Source organism: Arachis hypogaea, chromosome 14 (genome assembly GCF_003086295.3).
Source record: "Arachis hypogaea cultivar Tifrunner chromosome 14, arahy.Tifrunner.gnm2.J5K5, whole genome shotgun sequence".
Lineage (NCBI taxonomy): Eukaryota > Viridiplantae > Streptophyta > Magnoliopsida > Fabales > Fabaceae > Arachis > Arachis hypogaea.
The window spans coordinates 63,494,137-63,516,099 of record NC_092049.1 but is presented as its reverse complement, the minus strand read 5'-3'; the positions used below and the strand labels follow the sequence as shown (position 1 = coordinate 63,516,099).

Here is a 21,963-nt window from a genome sequence, read left to right as displayed (position 1 = left end):
AAGCTTAGAGTCGAAGTATAAACCTTCATACAGAAAGAGGGTGAATCCCTCTATGAAGCTTGGGAACGATACAAGCAATTAATTAGAGATGTCATCCTGACATGATCTCAGACTAGACCATGTTAGATATCTTTTATGATAGCCTATCTGAGATGTCTAAGATGGCTTTGGACCATTCTGCAGGCGGATCCCTCCACCTGAAGAAGAGGCCAGAAGAGGCACAAAAGCTTATTGACATGGTTGCCAATAACCAGTATATGTACACCTATGAGAGGAATCCTGTGAACATTGGGACTACTCAGAAGAGAGGCATGTCCTAGTAGATCAACATGATCACTCAGCACTTGAGTAGGGCGCAGAGCACAGAGGCTTACTTTCCAGAGACAGCCTATGAGGTGGGCATAGGTGATAACACCTGGACCACCATGGAGGAATACTTTCAATCAGGGATGGAGGAATCACCCCAATTTTGGGTGGAGAGATCAGCAGAAGCCTCAACAAGGCTTCTGTAACAATCACTATGGTGGAATAAACCAAAACAGGATCAATAGTAAACCTTATAAGACATCTCAGCAACAATCGGAGACACCCAGACAGAGCCTCTCTAACTTAGCTGCTATAGTCTCCAACCTATCTAAGACGACTCACAGTTTCATGGCAGAAACTAGGTGCAGGTTGGTCAACAGAGTAAGAGGATCCTAGAGATCTCTTCCAACACTCTTCCAAGTAACACAGAGGTAAATCCAAAGAAAGAGCGCAAGGCCCTCACTGTGGAGGCAAAGGCCGAACCCAAAGAGGAGCCTGCCATTGAGGAGCTCAAGGAAATCAGAGCTCATAAGGAGACTGATAATGTCGCCTTGCACGCCCCTTTGCTAAGAGAGGAACCCGAAGAATACTCTTCTTCAGATGAAGATTAGGAGTCCAAAGAAGAGCAAATTGCTTGGTACCTGGCAATTCTCAAAAAGCTAAAGGCCTCTTCTCATGCAAAGACAGTAGAGGAGGAAGACGAGCGTGTGATATTGGCCAAGGAGTGCAGTGCCTTGATCCAGAAGAAGCTTCCTCAGAAGCTACCGGATCCCAGAAGCTTCCTGATTTCCTCTACTATAGGGACCGTCACGTTTGAGAAGGCACTATGTGACCTTGGATCAAGCATCAATCTGATTCCTCTTTTAGTAATGAAGAGGCTAGGAATTCTAGAGGTGCAGCGTGCCAAAATATCATTAGAGATGGCAGACAAGACCCTATAAAGGGCATATGGTATGGTGGATGACGTTTTAGTAAAGGTTGAGGACCTTTACATCCCTGTGGATTTCGTGATCCTAGACGCTGGGGAGGACAGTGATGAATCCATCATCCTTGGAAGGATTGTAGAAAGAGGAGAGCTAGTTGATGAGCGAATTTTTGTGTGGTCTAGAATTCCACTAATGAATTCTCGTTGTAAAGTATAGTTTCTAAACCAAACAATAGTCCTTTCATACAAAAATTTTGGTTGTCACAATGAACAAACCCCAATGAAAATTAACCGAAGTATTTGGACTCCGGGTCGTCTCACAAGGAATTGCAATGAAGTGTAAGATTATTGGCTATGAAAATGCAAGGGGGGTTTGATTGATAAGAGGGCAAGAAATTAAATGACAAGAAAAGTAAAGAGAGCAATTAAAGAAAGCAATTAATAAAGAGAGACATTCATGGCAAGAATTGAGATCATAGGCTTTCTATCCTAGTCATACATTGATTAATTCATCTTATTTAGTCAACTCCAACAAAATAGGGAGAAAGTCAAACAAGATTAATCAATCATATCACAATAATGAACAAGAATTTATCTTATTACGTCATCTCCAACATTGGAAGAAGATATAGGTTATCTTCCATGAGAGAAAGTCTAACAAGACTAGCTAATCTCAATCCAAAAGTCGTAATCAACTCACTAATTTAATTACCAAAAGATTAGCGTCAATGGAAACAATATTAGCCAACAACTCTAAGTCACCAACATAGGTTGGGTTTTCATGACTCAAGATTGCCTAATTACTCTTTCCAAGCCAAGAATGCTCAAAATCTACTCTAAAGCCCAACCAAGTATTTTGTCAAACACTTAGTGGGTACAAATGGAAAGCATAGTAAAATGTTCAAGAATAGTAAAACCTACCAACTACAAATTGCAAGGAAACAAGATCAACAACTCAATTCAACAATAAAGAAACATCAAACATTAAATTGCATTAAAAGAAAATCAAATCCAACAAAGAGCATCCATGAACATAAAAGAGAAATTTACATTACAAATCATGAGAATGAAAGAATAGAAGTAAGAAATCATAAAAGAAACAAGATGAAAACATGTAATTAAATCTAGATCTAAGATGGAAATTAACCTAACCTAATTCTAGAGAGAAGAGGAAGCTTCTCTCTCTAGAAACTAACCTACATGATGCTAATGCTACAAACAATTGCTCCCCCCTTGCCCAAGCTTGAATTCTGTATGAAATAGCATTAGAAATGAGTTGGGTTGGGCCCAAAGTGCTTCAGAAATCGCTGGGGGCGATTTCACTTTAGTGGCCCACGGACAGCATCGGCGCACACGCATACATGGCGCGTGCACGCCCCTGAGCGCAAAGCAATATATGGAAAATTTTATATCATTTCGAAGCCCCAGATGTTAGCTTTCCAACGCAATTAGAACCGCCTCATTTGGACCTCTGTAGCTCAAGTTATGGTCGTTTGAGTGCAAAGAGGTCAGGCTTGACAGCTTTACGGTTCCTTCATTTCTTCATGAGTTCTCCCACTTTGCATGCTTTTCTCCTCCCTTCTTCCATCCAATACTTGCCTTCTAAACCTGAAATCACATAACAAATATATCAAGTCATCGAATGGAATTGAAGTGGATTAAATTTAGCGGTTTTAAGGCCTAAAAAGCATGTTTTTACATTTAAGCATAAATCAAGGGAGAATTCCAAAATCATGCTATTTCATTGAATAAATGTGAGAAAAGGTGATAAAATCCCCCAAATTAAGCACAAGATAAACCACAAAATTGGGGTTTATCAAATCTCCCCACTCTTAAACCAAGCATGTCCTCATGCTAAGAATAAAGAAGGACAAGAAAAGGGGTATGAACATTTATTCAATGCAAAGAAACTATATAAACCTATCTACATGCATGCAACTAAATGCAAAATGCTTCTACCTACTTGGTTAAAAGTAAATCATTCCCCAAGAACACATATGAACAAGTAGGTCTAAGTAGTATGATGATTCATGAATCCTACCAATTTGAATATCAAAATGAAGTACAAATAGACTTGCAAGAAGAACACTCATGAAAGCCGGGAACAAAGAATTGAGCATCGAACCCTCACCGGATGTGTATCCGCTCTAGTAGCTCTAGTGTATAGGGTCGATCACTTAATTCTCTTCTACTCATACTTTCCAAGATTTGTTTTTCATCTAACAATCAACAATTATTCAATACATGCATACATTCATCATGAAGACTTATTCATAGGTTGTAATGGGGCTAGGGTCAAGGTAGGATGCATATGGTCAAGTGAGCTCGAAATTTGAATCTTTGATTAACCTAAGCTCTCACCAAACACATATAACAACCTATATAATTCTAATACACAACCTAGCTACCCATGATTCCCACTTTTTCACATACTCATGCATTCTCTTTAATTCACATTCCATATGCATTGATTTTTATTGAACTTTACTTTGGGACATTTTTGTCCCCTTTTTATTTCTTTTTTTCTTTTTTCTATATATATATATATATATATATATATATATATATATATATATATATATATGTTTTTCTTTAAGACTACATGAGGATTGTATCTTGTTCAAGATACCCAACCCCCAGTCTCCCTCTGACAGAGTTGGTACCATTGTGCAACACATAGTGTTTCAGTCTTCCCTCTTAATGCAGAACTTTACAGAGCCCCCAGACACCAACTCTAAGTTTGGTGTTGGGCAACCATCATCAAGCACTGGGAAGGAAGGTACTAAGAAGAAGGTACCTAAAGGCTGGAGGGATAAGAAGATCCCAACTGAAGGCCTCTCACCTGGCATGAGAGTTATTTTCACCAAGAGTCTAGTCATTCCACATACAGTGAGTAGGATCTTGTCTCTAGAACATGTGGAGCTCATTCATGAGAGCACAAAAAGAAAGTTCACTGTAAGGGGTAAAGTTATGAGCCCATATCTACCTCCGCAATAGAGTTGTCAGTCAAGTTAATGACGGTAAATAAGCGCTTATTGGGAGGCAACCCAACTATTATCTTAATATTTTCATTTTCTTTTCATTTATTTTAAGTTTTATATTATAGTTTTTCTCTTGCTTTTGATGTTTGTGATCATATACAACACTTAGAACAATGACAGAGACACTCAGAAGTGAAAACAGAACACCCTGAAGAGATCCCCTTGCTGGCGTTGAATGCCAGGCAAAGGAGAAAGATGGGAGTTCAACGCCCTAGAGAAGCAGGAGCTGGTGTTGAATGCCAGCGAGGGAGCAATACTGGGCGTTTGATAAATCCCATTTTTAGGGTTTATCCTGTGCTTAATCTAGTGGATTTTATCCATTATTCTCACACTTATTCATACAATTCGCATGTTTTACGTTTTTCTTCCTGATTTTGTGCTATGATTGAAAACATGCTTCTTTGGCCTTATATTTGCTAATATTAATCCTCTCCTGTTACCATTCGATGCCGTGATATGTGCGTTAAGTGATTTCAGGGATTACAGGGCAGGAATGGCTTAGAAGATGGAAAGGAAGCATGCAAAAGTGGAAGGAATACAAGAAGTTGAAGGAAATGCTAAGCTGTCCAGCCTGACCTCTTCGCACTCAAACGGTCATAACTTGAGCTACAGAGGTCCAAATGAAGCGGTTTTAGTTGTGTTGGAAAGCAAACATCTAGGGCTTCGAAATGATATATAATTTATCATATCTGCTCTAAAGAAAAGTGATGCAAACGCGTGGTTTCACGCGCACATGTGGATCTGTGCAAATCAGCGACCTGCACGTGGCAAAATTCGCCCCCAGCGGTTTCTGGGCTGTTTCTGACCCAGTTTTCGGCACAAAAAGCACAGATTAGAGGCTATAAAGTAGGGAAATCCATTCATTCATAGATACAACTTTAATATTCACAATTTTTAGGTTTTAGATGTAGTTTCTAGAGAGAGAGGCTCTCTCCTCTCTCTTAGGATTTAGGATTAGGATTCCTCTTAAAGGTTAGGTTTACTTCTTTTTCATTCCAGGTTCAATGTTCCTTTACTTTAATTTCTCTTCTACTTTTATTTATTCTATTATTTTAGTTTGTTAATATGGGTTTATGAACTCCATGTTAGGATTGATTTTCTTATTTAATACATATTGAGGTATTTCAGATTTAAGATTGCTTTCTTCAAATTCATGTTATTGATGCTTCCAATTTAATTTAGATTTTTCCCCCTTTGCTTTGGTTGAGTAATTGGTGACACTTGAGTTATCAAACTCAGCTGTTGATTGAAAATTGGAATTTGCTGATTGATTTGGATCCCTCTAAAGCTAGTCTTTCCATAGGGAGTTGACTGGGACTTGAGGAAACAAATTGATTTGTCCACTTGACTTTCCATTATTTAGTAAGGGTTAACTAAGTGGGAGCAATAAACAATTCTCATCACACCTGATAAGGATAACTAGGATGGGATTTCCAGCTCTTATACCTTGCAAGGGTGTTCATGATAATTAATTTACTTTATTGCTAATTTATTTCCTTTTTCCCTATTTCAAAAACCCAAAAAGATACTTTTCCATAACTAATAATAAATCATACTTTCCTGCAATTTCTTGAGAGACGACCAGAGGTTTGAATACTTCGGTTATTTATTTTTATTGGGTTTGCTTTAATGACAAACAAGTTTTTGTACGAAAGGATTCTTTGTTGGTTTAGAAACTATGCTTTCAACGAGACTTTATTTGTAAAATTCTTTACTAGCAGAAATCCGTTCGTCAAAATGGCGCCATTGGCGGGGAATTGCAAACGTGTGCCTTATTATTGGTTATTGTAAATATTTGCTTTTAGGTTTCTTTGTTAGTGTTTCTAGTTTTAGGAGTTTATTTTCATTAATTTTTATTAATTTTTATTTTCTTTAGCTACTATGAATTCTCACCCCTCTGGTTTCAAGTTTGGTTCCAATGTTGTTGTAAGGAATGGAAACTATAATGAAAATAGGCATCAAGGTTGGAAGAATCAAAGATGGGAGGAGCCACAAGGATTTGATCAACCTTCTTGGTAACAACCCCCTCCAATGCGCTATAACCAACAACCATTCTGTGATGTATACCAAGACAATAGTTATGGTGGGCCTTTTTGTGACAACCAACCTCTACCAAATTACTATGGTCAAGAGCCATTCCGAGGTGATAGATATGGTAGACCACCTTGTAGTTACCAACAAGCCCCATCATATGCCTATGAACCACCTCCTCAACATAGCTTTGAACCACCATACTCACAAGCCAACCACAACCATTCACCTCCACATGACCCTAAACCTTATCCACCCTAATTCCAATCCAATTACCCCCAAGAACCACCACTTCCATATGCACCATGTTCATATCCATCAACCCAAGAATCACAGGCTCGCCTCAAGGAAACAGTAGATCAATTTCATGCAACCCTTCATCAACTGGAACAAGCAATAACTCAATTAGCTTCCCGACGTTTCGACACTCAAGGAACCCCCACAACTTCATGTGGAGAATCTAATGAAGAACGTAGCATGAAGGAAACACTAGAAACTCCAGTGGACAGTGAGCAGCATGACTTTGTATTGGAACAATTGGAGGAAGTCATAAACATTAAAGAGGAAGAAGTGGTCGAAGACTTAGGATATGCAGAACGTCCATGGGAAAGCCCAGTCATAGAGCCCCCTTCTAAGGAGTTTGAATGTGTTGTTGAGGAGGGTGTACAACCTCCAAGGCATGTCATGGTTGAAGACTTTGAAGGGGATGATCAAGAGATGGATTCAATCATTGATGAATTCTTATCTACATTTGAATCCTCTCCCATTGGACTTGACGTCGAGATTAAAGAGGAAGAAGCACAACCTCCCATGCCCTTGGTGAACAATGAAGAAGAGATCGAATTGGAAGAAGGTTACCAAGAGGAAGAGGTTGAAATTAAAGAAGCTTGCAAGGAGGTAGAAGTTGTCAAGAAAGAGCTCAAGGGAATGGAGCTGGAAATCACCTTGCCAAAGTTGTTGGAGACCTCTCCCCCAAAGCCATCACCGTCCATTCCTTCATTCAAGTGGGTAAATCTTTCATCTCTAAGCTTAATTAGCCCACTTGAATATGCTTTGCTTGAGATGGATGGGCAACTTAAAGCTCTTTGTGGCTATAAGAGTAAGAGGGAGATGGTTAGTGGCAAGAGTTGTCATGCAAGGTTCAATATGGTTGCATGCTCCAAATTGAAGTATAAGGGTTGGTATAATTATCAATTGAATGGGTCTAGGAAATTGTTTGGATGTCTCCGTAGGAATTTCGACTGTTCACCACCCAAGTGGAAAAATGATGATCAACAAAAAGACGGGTGCAAAAGCAAGGTTTGGGACCACAGAATTCATTCTGGCAATCAACACTCTTGGGGCCTTGTCACTTGCTTTAACTTGCTTGAAGGATTTATGTAACTAGTGTGGGATCCCGGAGGATATTGGAATTGCAAACATTGGTAGGGATTCCTGGATGAGTTCAAGCACAAGCAACCCCACGTGTACGCGTACCTCATGCGTATGCGTCCCCTGCAGAAAGTTCAACCCACGCGTAAGCGTCAGCGACGCATACGCGTGGGGATGAAAATCGGCGTAAAGAGCACCTGAACAGAGAGTTGTGCTGCCCTTGCGATGGAACTGTGCTAGAGGCACAAAAATCATTCCACGCAAGCGCGTCCCTGATGCGTGCACGTCATTTTGCTTCCAGACCACCCATACAAACGCGTGGGCGACGCTTATGCGTCGAAACGGCCAACTCAGTTTCCACGCGTACGCATGAAGCACGCGTACGCGTCGTGCCCTGTTTCTAAATTCCTACTTTTTTCTTCTCTCTTTTCTCCTTCTTTCTTTCTCCTTTCTTTCTTTCTTTTTTTCTTCATCTCTTTAGCTTCTCATCTTTCTTCACTTTCATTCTATTTTTACTTAATTTATTTGCATACTTTCATTCATTGCATTTTAATTTTTTGCATATTTTTATTTTCTTTTCTAAGTTTATTATTTTTTTTCTTTTGGTGTTAAATGTCCTTATTCAATTGTTACATCTTTTCTCGCATTACTCTGGTGCTTCATGACTTATTCTGTTCTGATTGGGTGATTTTATTTCAGCCAATGCTAATCTTTTATGATACTTGTATTCCTTTTGCATTGACATGAGTTTATATTGTCTTTCATTACCCACACTCCTCCCCTTTGTTGAAAATTTTGCACCACTGGTATGCCATGTGCTTCTATTGTTTTCTCACTTGCATGTTGTAGCTACCATGTAATTAAGACTCTTATTATTTGGAATTAACATCCATATTTTATTTGTTTTCTATCTTTATTTCTGGTTTACTTTTCTTCTTTTCCTCTTCTTTCAAGATGGCCACCGGAAAAGGAAAGGAAAAGAACTTCTATATGGGGCGACATCATGAACTTCTACTTCCTCTCCAATCATGATACTATGAATCATTATAGCCCGGTCTACAGTAACTTCAGACCGATTGCTATAGAAATGATAGAGCGTTGGATAAACTCTAGCCATCCCCTAGCAACAGGTGTGAGGTTAGGCCTTCTCAATTGAACCGGCTTGCCTCTTGAGTCTCTCTTCCATTGAGCTCCTTTCACATAGATGTCCATGAGGACTTAGTCCAACCTTTGATCAAAGTTGACTCTTCTAGTGAAAGGATGAGGATCTCCTCTCATTATTGGCAAGTTGAATGCCAACCTTATAGTTTTCAGACTGAAATCCAAGTATTTCTCCCGAACCATTGTGAGCCAATTCTTTTGGTTCGGGTTCACACTTTGGTCATGGTTCCTAGTGATCTATGCATTAACATAGAACTCTTGAACCATTAAGATTCCGACTTATTGGATGGGGTTGGTGAGAGTTTCCCAACTTCTTCTTTGAATCCCACGTCGGATCTCTGGATATTCACTCTTTTTGAGCATGAAGGGGACCTCGGGGATCACCTTTTTCTTGGCCACAACTTCATAGAAGTGGTCTTGATGGACCTTTGAGATGAATCTCTCCATCTCCCATGACTCAGAGGTGGAAGCAATTGCCTTCCCTTTCCTCTTTCTAGAGGTTTTTCCAGCCTTAGGTGCCATTAATGATTATGAAAAACAAAAAGCAGAGCTTTTTCCCACACCAAACTTAAAATGTTTGCTTGTCCACGAGCAAAAGAAGGAAGAAATGAGGAGAAGAAGAAGAAATGGAGGAGATGAAGGGGAGGAGTGGATTCGGACAAAGGGGGTTTAAGTGTGTATGATGTGTGGAATTGAAGGTGGTAAGTGGTGCAAGAAATCGTGATCGTTAATTCCTTGGTAACGGCGCTGAAAACTTAATACGCACGTTCATAATCTTAGTTCTTCTTCACAACTTCGCACAACTAACCAGCAAGTGCACTGGGTCGTTGAAGAACCGAAGATTGATGGTTTAGAAGTTATAGTAAACTCTCGTTGTAAGTATAGTTACTAAACCAAGCAATCAACCTTTCTTACAAACGTTTCGGTTGTCACAAGTAACAAACCCTTTTTAAAATTGATAACCGAGTATTTAAACCTCGGGTCGTCTTCTCAAGGAATTGCAGGGAGGTGTTCTTATTATTGGTTATGACTCTTGTAAATTGGAGGTTTTGAAAGTAAGGAAGAAGTATGTTAAATGATAAGTAAAATAAAATAGTAATAATAAAATAAACTCTTGGCAAGGTATTAGAACTGGAAGTCCTATCCTTATCAATTGTGATGAGAATTGGATTTTAATTCCACTTTGTTAACCTCTAACTATGAAGGTAAATTAAGTGGATTAATTAGCTTAATCCTCTGGTCCTAGTCAATTCCTATGGAAAGACTAGAGTTATTGGAGCAACTTCCAATTTCAACCACTGCTTTATTTGACAGCTCAAGCGTTACCAATTACTTAACCAAAGCCAAAAGGGAAAATTCTAAATTAAATTAAAAGCATTCATAAATCTAAAATACATCAAATTGCATTTAAACATAAAAGAAAGTCCTAACATGGAAAGATTTATGAATCAAATGGGCAACATAAGTGATTAACAAATAAAAGTATTAGAGTATTTAAAAGTAGAAGAGAAATATAAATTGAAGAACATTGAACCTGAAATTGAGAAATAACCATAAACTGAGAGGAATCCTAATTCTAAAAATCTAAATCCTGAATCCTAAGAGAGAGGAGAGAACCGCTCTCTCTCTAAAAACTACATCTAAAACTAAAATTGTGAATTATGAAAAGCATGATCATGAATGGATGCATTCTCCCACTTTATAGCCTCTAATCTGTGTGTTCTGGACTGAAACCTGGGTCAAAAATAGCCCAGAAATTGCCCCCAGCATTTTTTGGTACGTACTGATCACGGGAAAGTGACGCGAAGGCGTCATCCATGCGTTCGCGCGGATTGAAGTTCGTAGATGCGACGCGGGCACGTCATTCACGCATTCGCGTCATCTAACTTCGAGGCAGCTATAGCAAATTATATATCAAATCGAAGCCCCAGACGTTAGCTTTCCAACGCAACTAGAACCGCATCATTTGGATCTCTGTAGCTCAAGTTATGACCGTTTGAGTGCAGAGAGGTCAGGCTGGATAGCTTTGCAGTTCCTTCAACTTCTTGTATTCCTTCCACTTTTGCATGCTTCCTTTCCATCCTCTAAGCCATTCCTGCCCTGTAATCTCTGAAAACACTTAACACACATATCACGGTATCTAATGGTGATAAGAGAGGATTAATATCAGCAAATATAAGACCAAAGAAGCATGTTTTTAATCATAGCACAAAATAAGGAAGGAAAACGTAAAAGATGCAATTAGTATGAATAAATGGATAAAGAGTTGATAAAAACCACTCAATTGAGCATAAGATAAATCATAAAATAGTGGTTTATCAAGCTCCCCACACTTAAACATTAGCATGTCCTCATGCTAAGCTCAAGAGAAGCTATAAAGAATGAAGAGGAGTGGTAGAATGTATGAAATACAACCTATCTATATGAATGCAACTACATGCAAAATGTTTCTACCTACTTGGTTAAAAGTAAATCAAATTCTCCAAGAATATACATAAATCAGATTTCACTAATTCAAATTATACAATAAAAGACAAGTAAACTTGTAAGAAAATAGCTCATGAAAGCAGGTATCGACCTCCCCACACTTAAAGATTGCACCGTCCTTGGTGCATGCTGAGATGTGCAGGTGGATGGGTTGTTCCAACTGATGCTTTCCTTCAAGGATTGTGCAGATGTACTTGTTTGTCTCCCCTTTTAGAAGTTTCTCCCTTTTTCCGTCTTCGGTGGCCAGTCTGAAAAAAGAGAAAAAGAAGAACAGTAATACCCAGAAGTAAAGATAAGAAAATAAATAAAGTATGGGTGGGTTAATGCCAATTGATAAGGGTCTTATTTACATGAAAGCTTCAACATGTATGTGAGAAAATAATAGAAGCCATGGCATACCAGTGGTACAGAATTTGCAACAAAGGGGAGGAGTGTGGGCAATAAAAATATCAATATAAGTACATGTCAATGCAAATGAAGTGCAAGTATCATAAAAGATTGGCATTGGCAGATAATTAATATCATTCCACAGTGTAAAACAAGTCACTAAGCACAAAAATAATTTCAAGAAAAGATGCAACAATTAAATAAGAAAATTTTAACACCAATGGTAAAATAAGAAATTTAGAAAAGAAAAATAAAAATATGCACAAAATTAAAATACAATGAATGAGATATGCAAATAAATTAAGGAAAATAGAATGAAGGTGAAAAGGGATGAGAAGTGAAAGAGATAAAATAACAAAGGAAGAAGGAAGAAGAAAAGATAGAAAATAAATTAGGATTAGAAAAGAAAAGATAAGATAATTGGCGCTGATCTGGATAAGTTGTGCGGCGCAGGCGACGCAGACGCGTGGGTGACGCGGTCGCGTGGTGCGCGATAAGGTCAGGTCACGTGATCACGTGACTCGATTTGTGCTAGTGGCATGAGTGCAGCCTCGCATTCGCAAAACTCTCTGTTTGAAATGCATTTTTGCCAAAAATCTGGGTGACGCGGTCGCATGGTTGACGTGATCGCGTGGATGGCCTTTCTTTTAAAATGACGCAGCCGCGTGAGGCACGCAGTCGCGTGGTAGGGCTTGGGCTTCCAGCACGAGTCCAGCCCAATTCCAGCTCAACTTTTGGCCATACACCCTTTTTACGTCGATTTACAGGGCCACGCAGTCGCGTGGGTGACGCGGACGCGTGGGAAAGCTATTTTTCAAATGACGCGGCCGCATCAGCGATGCGGTCATGTGGATCAATTTGTGCTAAAGGCACGCCTTCAGCCATGCTTTCGCGTGACTCTCTATTCAATCTCTTGTCTTCCCAACGCACTAGTGACGCGGACGCGTCAGCGACGCTGTCGCGTCGCGTGCGTTTTTTTTTTTTTTAAATAATGCAGTATGTAGAATGCAATGCTAATATGAATGTTATGCAAAACTCCAGGTTCAATACAATAAAATAAAATAAAATTTGAAAACAAATAAGACTAAATAAAAATGAAAAAGGAATGATCATACCATGGTAGGTTGTCTCCCACTAGCACTTTTAGTTAAAGTCCTTAAGTTGGACATTTGGTGAGCTTCCTGTTATGGTGGCTTGTGCTTGAACTCATCCAGGAATCTCCACCAATGTTTGTATCTCCAGTAACCTCCGGGATCCCAAACTAGGCATGTAAAGCCCTTGAGCAATTTTAAACAGGTTCTCAGGCTTCCAGTATGCTGAATGTCAGAACAGACTCCAGGATCCCAAACTTTTCTTTTACACCCGTCTTGGTGTTGATCATCATGATTCCATCCGGGTGGCAAGCAATCTGAATTCTCACTAAAGTGGCCAACCAACTTCCTAGACCCATTCAGTTGAGCTTTACACCAACCTTTGCATTTAAACTTTGAATATGCAACCATATTGAACCTTGCTTGACAACTCCAACCACTGACCATCTTCCTCTTACTCTTAATGCCACAAAGAGCACTAAGTTGACCATCCGTCTCTAGTAGAACATATTCAAGTGGAATTAGAAAGCTAAGGGATATGAATTTTACCCACTTGAATGTTGTGAAGGATGATGGCAACTTAGGGGGAGGGGTCTCCAATAACTTTGGCAAGGTGATTTCAAGTTTCACTCCCTTGTGCTCTTTGACAACTTCCACCTCTTTGCAAACTTCTTTAATTTCAACCTCTTCCTCTTGGTAGCTTTCTTTCAATTCAATCTCTTCTTCATTACTTACCAAGGGCATGGAAGGCTGTGCTTCTTCTTCTTAAATCTCCATCTCTTGATCAACCTCTACAAAGTCTTCAACCATGATCTGCCTTGGAGGTTGTACGCTCTCCTCAACATCAACATCAACATCAAACACCGTGGAAGGAGGCTCTGTGACTGGACTTTCCAATGGAGGTACAGCATCTCTTAAGTTTGCAACCACTTCTTCCTTTTTAATAATTGCTGCTTTGTCCAATTGTTTAAGTATAAAATCATACTCATCCTCGATGATTTTCTTTCCATGACAACTCCTTTCAACTACTCCTTCATCTTCAAGGGTCTCTCCTACCTTTACCCGTAGGGCCTCCGATAGCTCTTTATGAAGTATGGATTCGCGAAGATGATTCCTTCTTTCCTGTTCCATATTAATAGCATAATTGGTATTATCTTGCTCTTGGATTGATGGATGTGGGTGCTCTTCCATGGAGGGTGGTGATGGGATGAAAAGATCATTATGTGGTTGAAAAGGAAGTGCACTAGAGCTTGAAGGTTGAATATTGGAGGTAGAGGGCTGGTTCATGCGGGATATAAGATTTTGGAGTGTAGAGGTGAGACCAATGATGTTAGAGATGAGTGTATTATTATCCAATGGAGGTTGGGGTGGATCCATGTATGGCTCATTCGGTTCATAGGGTGGTTGGTATGGTGGATGTGGGTTAGGGTCATATGGAGGTAAATGGTGTAAAGGGGCTTGTGAGTTTAGTGGTCTAAAGTCATGTTGAGGAGAGGGTTTATAGGCATATGGTGGTGGTTGTTGATAGTCCATTGGAGGTGGTTGTTGCCATAAGGGTTGATCAAATCCTTGTGGCTCCTCCCATCTTTGAGTGTTCCAACCTTGATGCCTGTTCTCATTGTAATTTCCTCTTCCTGCAATATAATTGTAACCGGACTCATAGCAAAAGGGGTGAGAGTTCATAGTAGCAAATAAAAATTAAAAACGAAAATAAAAACAAAATTTAAATTAAAAGGTTATTTAAATTTTGAATTTGAAAATTAAATTTTGAATTTTGAATTTTAAATTTTGAAATTTGGAATTTTGAAATTTGAAATTTTAAATCTGAAATTTGAATTTTTGAATATTAAATTTTGAAATTTGATTTTTTTTTTTTTTGGAATAAGATAAGATAAGATTTTTGAAAAAGATATGATTTTTGAAATTTTAAATTTTGAAATTTGAAATTTGAATTTTTAATTTTTAAATTTGAATTTTGAATTTTAAATTTTTAAATTTGAATTTTGAAAATCGAAATTTGAAATTTGAAATTTGGGTTTTAAATTTTGAATTTTTGAAGTTAATGAGGAAAGAGAAAAACAATAAAATGAAACCAAACTGAAAATTTTTAGATCAAAACGAAGAAAACAACTAAGAACAACTTGAAGGTCAAGATGAACACGGAGAACAACTTGAAGATCAAGATGAACACCAAGAAAAAAAAAATTTTTTTTTTTTGAAAAATTTTTAATAACTAAATAAAAACCAATAACCTCTCAATTTACGAAAAGGCAAAAATAAAAACAAAAATAAAAACAAATAAACAAGCAAAAAGCAAATATTTACAATAACCAATAATAAGGCACACGTTTGCAATTCCCCGGCAACGGCGCCATTTTGAAGAACCGAAGATTGATGGTTTAGAAGTTATAGTAAACTCTCGTTGTAAGTATAGTTACTAAACCAAGAAATCAACCTTTCTTACAAACATTTTGGTTGTCACAAGTAACAAACCCTTTTTAAAATTAATAACCGAGTATTTAAACGTCGGGTCGTCTTCTCAAGGAATTGCAGGGAGGTGTTCTTATTATTGGTTATGACTCTTGTAAATTGGGGGTTTTGAAAGTAAGGAAGAAATATGTTAAATGATAAGTAAAATAAAATAGTAATAATAAAATAAACTCTTGGCAAGGTATTAGAACTGGAAGTCCTATCCTTATCAATTGTGATGAGAATTGGATTTTAATCCCACTTTGTTAACCTCTAACTATGAAGGTAAATCAAGTGGATTAATTAGCTTAATCCTCAGGTCCTAGTCAATTCCTATGGAAAGTCTAGAGTTATTGGAGCAACTTCCAATTTCAACCACTGCTTTATTTGACAGCTCAAGCGTTACCAATTACTAAACCAAAGCCAAAAGGGAAAATTCTAAATTAAATTAAAAGCATTCATAAATCTGAAACACATCAAATTGCATTTAAACATAAAAGGAAGTCCTAACATGGAAAGATTTATGAATCAAATGGGCAACATAAGTGATTAACAAATAAAAGTATTAGAGTATCTAAAAGTAGAAGAGAAATATAAATTAAAGAACATTAAACCTGAAATTGAGAAATAACCATAAACTGAGAGGAATCCTAATTCTAAAAATCTAAATCCTGAATCCTAAGAGAGAGGAGAGAACCTCTCTCTCTAAAAACTACATCTAAAACTAAAATTGTGAATTATGAAAAGCATGATCATGAATGGATGCATTCCCCCACTTTATAGCCTCTAATTTGTGTGTTCTGGGCTGAAAACTGGGTCAAAAATAGTCCAGAAATCGCCCCCAGCATTTTCTGGTACGTACTGGTCGCGGGAAAGTGACGCGGAGGCGTCATCCACGCGTTCGCGTGGATTGAAGTTCGCAGATGCGACACAGGCGCGTCATTCACGCGTTTGCATCGTCTAACTTCAGGGCAGCTATGGCAAATTATATATCAAATCGAAGCCCCAGATGTTAGCTTTCCAACGCAACTAGAACCGCATCATTTGGACCTCAGTAGCTTAAGTTATGACCGTTTGAGTGCAGAGAGGTCAGGCTGGACAGCTTTACAGTTCCTTCAACTTCTTGTATTCCTTCCACTTTTGCATGCTTCCTTTCCATCCTCTAAGCCATTCCTACCCTGTAATCTCTGAAAACACTTAACACACATATCACGGCATCTAATGGTGATAAGAGAGGATTAATATCAGCAAATATAAGACCAAAGAAGCATGTTTTTAATCATAGCACAAAATCAGGAAGGAAAACGTAAAACATGCAATTAGTATGAATAAATGGGTAAAGAGTTTATAAAAACCACTCAATTGAGCACAAGATAAACCATAAAATAGTGGTTTATCAGTCGTCCAAGTAATAAACCTTACGTGAGTAAGGGTCGATCCCACGGAGATTGTCAGCTTGAAGCAAGCTATGGTCACCTTGTAAATCTCAGTCAGGCGGATTCAAATGGTTATGGTGAATTGATAATTAAAATATAAAATAGAATAGAAATACTTATGTAATTCATTGGTGAGAATTTCAGATAAGCGTATAGAGATGCTTTTGTTCCTCCTGAACCTCTGCTTTCTTGCTGTCTTCATCCAATCATTCCTACTCATTTTCATGGCAAGCTTTATGTAGGGCATTACCGTTGTCAATGGCTACTTCCCATCCTCTCAATGAAAATGGTCCAAGATGCGCTGTCACCGCACGGCTAATCATCTGTCGGTTCTCGATCATACTGGAATAGGATTCGGTAATCCTTTTACGTCTGTCACTACGTCCAGCACTCGCGAGTTTGAAGCTCGTCACAGCCATCCCTTCCCAGATCCTACTCGGAATACTACAGACAAGGTTTAGATTTTTCGGATCTCAAGAATGGCTGCCAATAATTCTAGCCTATACCACGAAGACTCTGATCGTAGATCAGGAGGCTAAGAGATACACATTAAAGCTTGTTTGCATGTAGAACGGGAGTGGTTGTCAGGCACACGTTCATAGGTGAGAATGGTGATGAGCATCACATAATCATCACATTCATCATGTTCTTGTGTGCGAATGAATATCTTAGAGAAGAAATAAGCTTGAGTTGAATAGAAAAACAATAGTACTTTGCATTAATTCAAGAGGAATAGCAGAGCTCCACACCTTAATCTATGGTGTATAGAAATTCTACCGTTGAAAATACATAAGAATAAGGTCCAGGCATGGCCGAATGGCCAGCCTCCCCAAATGGCATATGAATTCAAAAATAGGAAAAAAGACCCCTAGTACAATAGTAAAAAGTTCTATTTATGATAAACTAGTTACTAGGGTTTACAGAGATAAGTAAATGATGTAGAAATCCACTTCCGGACCCACTTGGTGTGTTCTTGGGCTGAGCATTGAAGCTTTCACGTGTAGAGACTTCTTTTGGAGTTGAACGCCAGTTTGTAACCTGTCTCTGGCGTTTAACTCTAGAATAGGGCAGAGAGCTGGCGTTGAACGCCAGTTTGCGTCATCTAAACTCGGGAAAAGTATGGACTATTATATATTGCTGGAAAGCCCTGGATGTCTACTTTCCAACGCAATTGAGAGCACACCATTTGAACTCCTGTAGCTCCAGAAAATCCACTTTGAATACAGGGAGGTCAGAATCCAACAGCATCTGCAGTCCTTCTTCAGCCTCTGAATCTGATTTTTGCTCAAGTCCCTCAATTTCAGCCAGAAATTACCTGAAATCACAGAAAAACACACAAACTCATAGTAAAGTCCAGAAATGTGATTTTTCTTTAAAAACTAATAAAAATATACTAAAAACTAACTAAATCATACTAAAAACTATGTAAAAACAATGCCAAAAAGCGTATAAATTATCCGCTCATCACAACACCAAACTTAAATTGTTGCTTGTTCCCAAGCAACTGAAAATCAAATAGGATAAAAAGAAGAGAATATACTATAAATTCCAAATATCAATGAAACTTAGCTCCAATTAGATTAGCAGGACTAGTAGCTTTTTGCCTCTGAACAGTTTTGGCATCTCACTCTATCCTTTGAAGTTCAGAATGATTGGCATCTATAGGAACTCAGAATTCAGATAGTGTTATTGATTCTCCTAGTTCAGTATGTTGATTCTTGAACACAGCTACTTTATGAGTCTTGGTCGTGGCCCTAAGCACTTTGTTTTCCAGTATTACCACCGGATACATAAATGCCACAGACACATAACTGGTGAACCTTTTCAGATTGTGACTCAGCTTTGCTAGAGTCCCCAATTAGAGGTGTCCAGGGTTCTTAAGCACACTCTTCTTTTTGCTTTGGACCTCCACTTTAACCGCTCAGTCTCAAGTTTTCACTTGACACCTTCACGCCACAAGCACATGGTTAGGGACAGCTTGGTTTAGCCGCTTAGGCCAGTATTTTATTCCTTTTGGGCCCTCCTATCCACTGATGCTCAAAGCCTTGGATCCTTTTTATTACCCTTGCCTTTTGGTTTTAAGGGCTATTGGCTTTTTGCTCTTGCCTTTTGGTTTAAAGAGCTTTTGGCTTTTTCTGCTAGCTTTTTCTTTTTCTTTCTCTCTTTTTTTTCGCCATTTTTCTTTTCTTTTTTTTTCGCAAGCTTTTGTATTCACTGCTTTTTCTTGCTTCAAGAATCAATTTTATGATTTTTCAGATTATCAATAACATTTCTCCTTTTTCATCATTCTTTCAAGAGCCAACATATTTAACATTCATAAACAACAATATCAAAAGACATATGCACTGTTCAAGCATTCATTCAGAAAACAAAAAGTATTGTCACCACATCAAAATATGTAAACTAATTTCAAGGATGAATTCGAAATTCATGTACTTCTTGTTCTTTTGTTTTTAGAACTGTTTTCATTTAAGAGAGGTGATGGATTCATAGGACATTCATAGCTTTAAGACATAGACACTTAGACACTAATGATCATATAGTAAAGACACAAACATAAACAAAACATAAAGCATAGTAAATGAAAAACAGGAAAATAAGAACAAGGAGATTAAGGAACGGGTCCACCTTAGTGAGGGTGGCGTCTTCCTCTTCTTGAAGAACCAATGGTGCTCTTGGGCTCCTTTATATCTCTTCCTTGCCTTTGTTGCTCCTCCCTCATAGCTCTTTGATCTTCTCTAATCTCATGGAGAATGATGGAATGCTCTTGGTGCTCCACCCTTAGTTGTCCCATGTTGGAACTTAATTCTCCTAGGGAGGTGTTAATTTGCTCCCAATAGTTTTGTGGAGGGAAGTGCATCCCTTGAGGCATCTCAGGGATTTCATGGTGAGGAATTTCCTCATGCTCTTGTTGAGGTCCATGATCTCTTGTTTGCTCCATCCTTTTCTTAGTGATGGGCTTATCCTCATCAATGAGGATGTCTCCCTCTATGTCAATTCCAGCCGAATTACAGAGGTGGTAAATGAGGTGAGGAAAGGCTAACCTTGCTAAAGTGGAAGACTTGTCAGCCACCTTATAGAGTTCTTGAGGTATAATCTCATGAACTTCCACTTCCTTCCCAATCATGATACTATGGATCATGATGGCCCGGTCTATAGTAACTTCAGACCGGTTGCTAGTAGGAATGATTGAGCGTTGAATGAACTCCAACCATCCTCTAGCTACAGGCTTAAGGTCCAGTCTTCTCAATTGAACTGACTTGCCTCTTGAGTCAACTTTCTATTGAGCTCCTTCCACACATATGTCCATGAGGACTTGGTCCAACCTTTGATCAATGTTGACCCTTCTAGTGTAGGGGCATCCGTTTTCTTGCATCATTGGCAAGTTGAACGCCAACCTTACATTTTCTGGACTAAAATCTAAGTATTTCCCCCGAACTATTGTAAGCCAATTCTTTGGATTTGGGTTCACACTTTGATCATGGTTCCTAGTGATCCATGCGTTTGTATAGAACTCTTGAACCATTAAGATCCTGACTTGTTGAATGGGGTTGGTGAGAACTTCCCAACCTCTTCTTCGGATCTCATGTCGGATCTCCGGATACTCATTCTTTTTGAGCTTGAAAGGAACCTCAGGGATCACTTTCTTCTTGGCCACAACTTTATAGAAGTGGTCTTGATGGACCTTTGAGATGAATCTCTCCATCTCCCATGACTCAGAGGTGGAGGCAATTGCCTTCCCTTTCCTCTTTCTTGAGGTTTCTCTGGCCTTAGGTGCCATTAATGGTTATGGAAAAATAAAAAGCAATGCTTTTACCATACCAAACTTAAAATGTTTGCTCGTCCTCGAGCAAAAGAAGAAAGAAAGAAGGAGAAGAAGAAAAAAATGGAGGAGAGGGAGAAAGGTGTGTATTCGGCCAAGGGGAAGAAGAAAGGGTTGTGTTGTGTGAACATGAAGAAGGAATGACGGGTTTATATAGGAGGGAGGGGAGGTTTAGGATTCGGTCATGGGGTTGGGTTTGGGTGGGAAATGAATTTGAATATTGGAGGTAGGTGGGGTTTATGGGGAAGGGTGGATGGATGTGAGTGGTTAAGGGTATTTGGGGAAGAGGTATGGAGGTGATTGGTGAAGGGTAGGTGGGGAAGAGTGTTATGAAAAAGGTGTGAGAGAGGTGGGGTAGGTGGGGATCATGTGGGGTCCACAGATCCTGTGGGGGATCCTGTGGGGTCCACAGATCCTGAGGGGTCAAAGACTTAGCATCCTTGCTCCAATTAGGCATGCAAAACGCCCTTTGTATGCAATACTGGCGTTTAACGCCAGACTGATGCCTGTTTTTGGCGTTAAACGCCCAAATGTAGCCTGTTTCTGGCATTTAACGCCAGGTTAATGCTTGTTTTCTGGCATTTAAACGCCAGAATGCTCTTCCTCCAGGGTGTGCTGTTTTTAATGTTGTTTTTCATTCTGTTTTTGATTTTTCAGTAGTTTTTGTGACTTCACATGATCATCAACCTAAAGAAAATATAAAATAGAAATGGAAAATAATTAAATATAGTTAAATAACATTGGGTTGCCTCCCAACAAGCGCTTCTTTAATGTCAATAGCTTGACAGTGAGCTCTCATGGAGCCTCACAGATATTCAGAGCATTGTTGGGAGCTCCCAACACCAAACTTAGAGTTTGAATGTGGAGGTTCAACACCAAACTTAGAGTTTGGTTGTGGCCTCTCAACACCAAACTTAGAGTTTGACTGTGGGGGCTTTGGTTGATTCTGCAGTGAGAGAAGCTTTTCATGCTTCCTCTCCATGATTACAGAAGGAGAACCTTGAGTTTTAAATACAAGGTAGTCCTCATTCAGTTGAAGGACCAACTCTCCTCTGTCCACATCAATCACAGCTCTTGCTGTGGCTAGGAAGGGTCTTCCAAGGATGATGGATTCATCCTCATCCTTCCCAGTGTCTAGGATTATGAAATCAGCAGGGATGTAAAGGCCTTCAACCTTTACTAGCACGTCCTCTACTAGCCCATAAGCCTATTTTCTTGAGTTATCTGCCATCTCTAATGAGATTCTGGCAGCTTGTACCTCAAAGATTCCAAGTTTCTCCATTACAGAGAGTGGCTTAAGGTTAATGCCTGACCCTAGGTCACACAGAGCCTTCTCAAAGGTTATGGTGCCTATGGTACAGGGTATTAAGAATTTACCAGGATCCTGTTTCTTTTGAGGTAATTTCTGCCTATCCAATGCATTCAGTTCATTAGT

At 38.9% G+C, this 21,963-nt stretch overlaps 1 non-coding gene across 1 annotated transcript; it reads right to left on the bottom strand.

Moving 5' to 3' along the window:
- On the bottom strand, positions 1-103 carry LOC112746714 (small nucleolar RNA R71). The gene has a single exon (XR_003174583.1). It is a non-coding gene; the product is annotated as a small nucleolar RNA R71 (small nucleolar RNA).
- Between the last annotated feature and the right edge of the window lie 21,860 nt (positions 104-21,963).